The following is a 4,126-nucleotide window of genomic DNA, read 5'->3' as shown; positions in this document are numbered from 1 at the left end:
TGAGAGGGAGTAAATCACGGTGAATACGGGCCCGGCGATGACATGGCGGTCGAAGGTGTTTAGCACGGACAGATATTGATGTTATCGCAATTGCTGCCGCAGACCTTCGACCTCCCGACCCATGTTGCAAGAATACCATGTCATAACCGGTTGATCCCGCCCGTGGGGGCAGAGGTAATCTTATTCATGGTATAAGAGGTAGTTGTTCAATACATAAGAGAAGCCCATCTATACTGAAATTGTTTCTTTTCTTGTTGTTCAACTTGACTACCACAGGTGCAATTCCAAAGAAACCGAGAAGTCTACGTACTCCTAGAATTCGTCCAAAACTTGATGAGGTAAAACCACTGAGATGTACAAATTTCTTTGCTTGGTTATTTTCTGTTCATTTTTTAGTTGAGTTTAAAGAAGATTTAATTTTATATTTTGGTTGCAATTGAAGTCCTTGAATACAAAGTTCCATTCAGGTAAAAGAGACCATGATAAAAGGGGACAAATTCACAACTTTTGCCGCTGAATCTAAACCCACAGATGAGTCTGAATTGCATGATGATGCATCAGAAAACTGGAACATGAGAATTAGACATTTAAAATGTGGGTTTAGAAGGAAGAAGCACAATAAGATTTGGACACTCACAGAGGTGATGAAACTTATTGAAGGTGTTTCTCATTGCGGAGTCAGCAGATGGATCGAAATCAAGAAGTATTCATTTCCAGCATTTGCTTTCCGCAATTCTATTGATCTCAAGGTTCTTGATGCTTCTCATTTAAGCATGCTCAGTCAAATTTGACGCCTAAATTTATGTTGGTGTGCGCGCCTTTACAGGATAAATGGAGAAATCTGGTGAAAGCCAGCAATGCTGGGCTACATAACAGGAAGCAGGTCAGGGTAGTTTGCCAACCATGATTGCTAGTGCTTTGAGACTCTCTACATTTCGTGATGCATACTTGTACAACACGATGCATGGATTTCTGATGTATTTTTGTTGAAGCAAAATCGTTTTCGATGCCTAATTGTAGGTTGGGGGATGCAAGAGACAAGTGTCACAGACGGTGCCGGAGTGCCTCTTGCAACGTGTAAGGGAATTATCAGTGATTCCGGCCAAGGACCTCCGAGTCTCGTTCTGATGCCAAACTCAGGAGCTCTATGTTAAATATCAACTCCAACCCAAATAAAGGATAAAATTTATCCAATAAAAGATAAGAGTTATAGATAAGATTTGCTATTTAATTATTTATTTTTCTAATAAATAAAGATGACGCCTTGGTAAGAGATAAAATTAAATGTGTGGTCAAGAGTGTTTTTCTCATTTCATGGATAAGAATTAGAATTTCAATGGCTAGGATTTAATTTAATTGAACGGTCCAGATTGTATGAAGAGTATTATAAATACTCTACCTTGTATTTAGTTTCATTCATAAATCAAGTATCAATTTGTGAGTCAAAGTTTTTTATTTTTTCTTCTTTGTCTTAGAATTGTGAGTGATCCACAAAAAGGTGTTGTAGTGTTGTTATTGTTAGTGTAAGACAAGTAATTTATTTATTGTTTGTTGGTCCAATTTTCAAAAATTGGTATCAGAGCCAGGTTAATCAGGGATTATTCTTGGTGGAGCTATCTTAGATTGTGAGGAGTTTTATGCTTTACAAGTTTTTTTTAATCAAACTTGTTTGGTATAATCAAAGCTTTTCGACGTGATGGGGGACCTTCAAGTAGTAGGAGGTATCAAGAAGCTCAACAACAAAAACTACAACACGTGGGCAACATGCATGGAGTCTTACCTACAAGGTCAAGATCTTTGGGAGGTTGTTGGTGGTAGTGAAGCTACGCAGCCGGCAGAAGACGCCAATGACATTTTGCGAAAATGGAAGATTAAGGCAGGTAAAGCAATGTTTGCCTTAAAGATCACAATTGAAGAAGAAATGTTGGAGCACATCCGAGATGCCAAAACACTAAAGGAAGTGTGGGATATCTTTGCTACACTTTTTTCAAAGAAGAATGATACAAGATTGCAACTTCTGGAGAACGAGCTATTGTCAATAGCGCAATGTGACAAGACGATTGCCCAATACTTCCACAAGGTGAAGTTGATATGTCGCGAAATTTCAAAGCTAGATCCATCAACTCCTATTGGGGAAGCAAGGATAAAAAGAATAATTATTCATGGTTTGAGGCCAGAATATCGAGGATTTATTGCTGCTATACAAGGATGGCCAACACAGCCATCGCTTATTGAATTTGAAAATTTACTTGCAGGTCAAGAAGCTATGGCTAAGCAAATGGGAGGACTCTCACTAAAAGATGAAGAAGAAGCGCTCTACACCATCAAAAATAAAGGCAACTTCAAACGGCACACTGGTGGATCTAAAAAGGATGGCGACAAAGGAAAAAGCTATCATGGGAATGGAGGCTCTCGTCCAGGGGGAGCCTCGAAGAATTATGGTGATCGTAAACAATTTTCTGGCGAGTGCTACAATTGTGGGAAGGTGGGCCACATGGCAAAAGATTGTTGGTCCAAGAAAAGGTTCGTTCAAAGCAACACTGCTACTTCCAATTCTAAAGAGAATATCGAAGATGATTGGGATGCTGAAGCTTTGATGGCTACGGAGGAAAAAGACTTGGCTCTCACAACAATGCCAGAATAGATTGACTACAAAAATGATTGGATCGTGGATTCAGGCTGCTCAAATCATATGACGGGTGATAAAGAAAAATTGCAAAACTTATCTCAATACAAAGGAGCTCGTATGGTGGTTACAGCCGGCAACTCAAGGTTACCAATAGCACATGTTGGTAAGACGGTAATTACGCCTCGATATAATTCTAACCAAGTGCCTCTTTAAGATATCTATCATGTCTCAGGAATGAAGAAGAATTTACTGTCTGTGGCCCAATTAACATCTTCAGGTCATTATGTTATATTTGGTCCTGAAAATGTAAAGGTATATCGAAACCTCCAAATTTCAGAAACACCAACAATGGAGGGTCAACGATTAGAGTCGCTCTACGTGATGTCAGCAGAGTCTGCATATATAGACAAGACAAGAAAAAGTGAGACAGCAGTTATATGGCACATGCGGCTAGGTCATGTTAGTTATTCCAAATTAAACATGATGATGCAGAAGTCGATGCTCAAGGGACTTCCTCAACTAGACATACGAACAGACACAATATGTGCAGGATGTCAGTATGGTAAAGCACACCAATTACCATATCAGGAGTCAAACTTCAACGCAAAGGAACCATTGGAGTTAGTTCACTCTGATGTATTCGGGCCTGTTAAGCAGTCGTCAATTAGTGGTATGCGATATATGGTGACATTCATTGATGATTTCTCAAGGTATGTGTGGATTTTATTTATGAAAGAAAAATCTGATACCTTCTCAATGTTCAAAGAGTTCAAGCAGTCAGTCGAAGGAGAATTGGGAAAAAAGATATGTTGCTTGCGCACAGACAATGGAGGAGAATATAGCTCAAGAGAGTTCTCTCAATACTTGAGAGAAAGTCGAGTATATCATCAATACACTTGTGCCAACACACCACAGCAGAATGGTGTAGCAGAAAGAAAGAACCGACATCTTGCAGAAATTTGTCGAAGTATGCTGCATGAGAAGAATGTACCTGGACGTTTTTGGGCTGAAGCAATGAGGACTGCAGCTTTTATCATCAATAAACTCCTCAACCAAGGTTAGAATTTATTTCACCCTTTGAGAAGTTATGGAACAAAAAACCTACAGTTAGCTACTTTCGAGTATTTGGATGTGTATGTTATGTATTTGTTCCTGATCACTTACGAAGCAAGTTTGACAAGAAAACTATTAGATGCATCTTTGTGGGATACGATAGCCAGAGAAAGGGGTGGAAATGCTGCAATCCAACAAGCAAAAGATGTTACACTTCACGAAATGTAGTGTTCGATGAAGCATCTTCTTGGTGGACCACAGAGAAGGAGGTCTTGCTAGAATCTAAAGACCTTGAAGATAAAGTACAACAAAAGATGAGGGAGCATATAGTTCAACTTCAATCAGGTTCAGATGAATTAGGAGGTCCAAATGATAATGATGCAGAGCAAAGAGTGGCTCAAAGTCCTTGGCAAACCGGCATATATCAACATCCAAATGAAGAAG

Source organism: Zingiber officinale, chromosome 6B, assembly GCF_018446385.1.
Source record: "Zingiber officinale cultivar Zhangliang chromosome 6B, Zo_v1.1, whole genome shotgun sequence".
Classification (NCBI taxonomy): domain Eukaryota; kingdom Viridiplantae; phylum Streptophyta; class Magnoliopsida; order Zingiberales; family Zingiberaceae; genus Zingiber; species Zingiber officinale.
The sequence above is the reverse complement of the archived record's forward strand: the minus strand, read 5'-3'. Positions refer to the sequence as shown.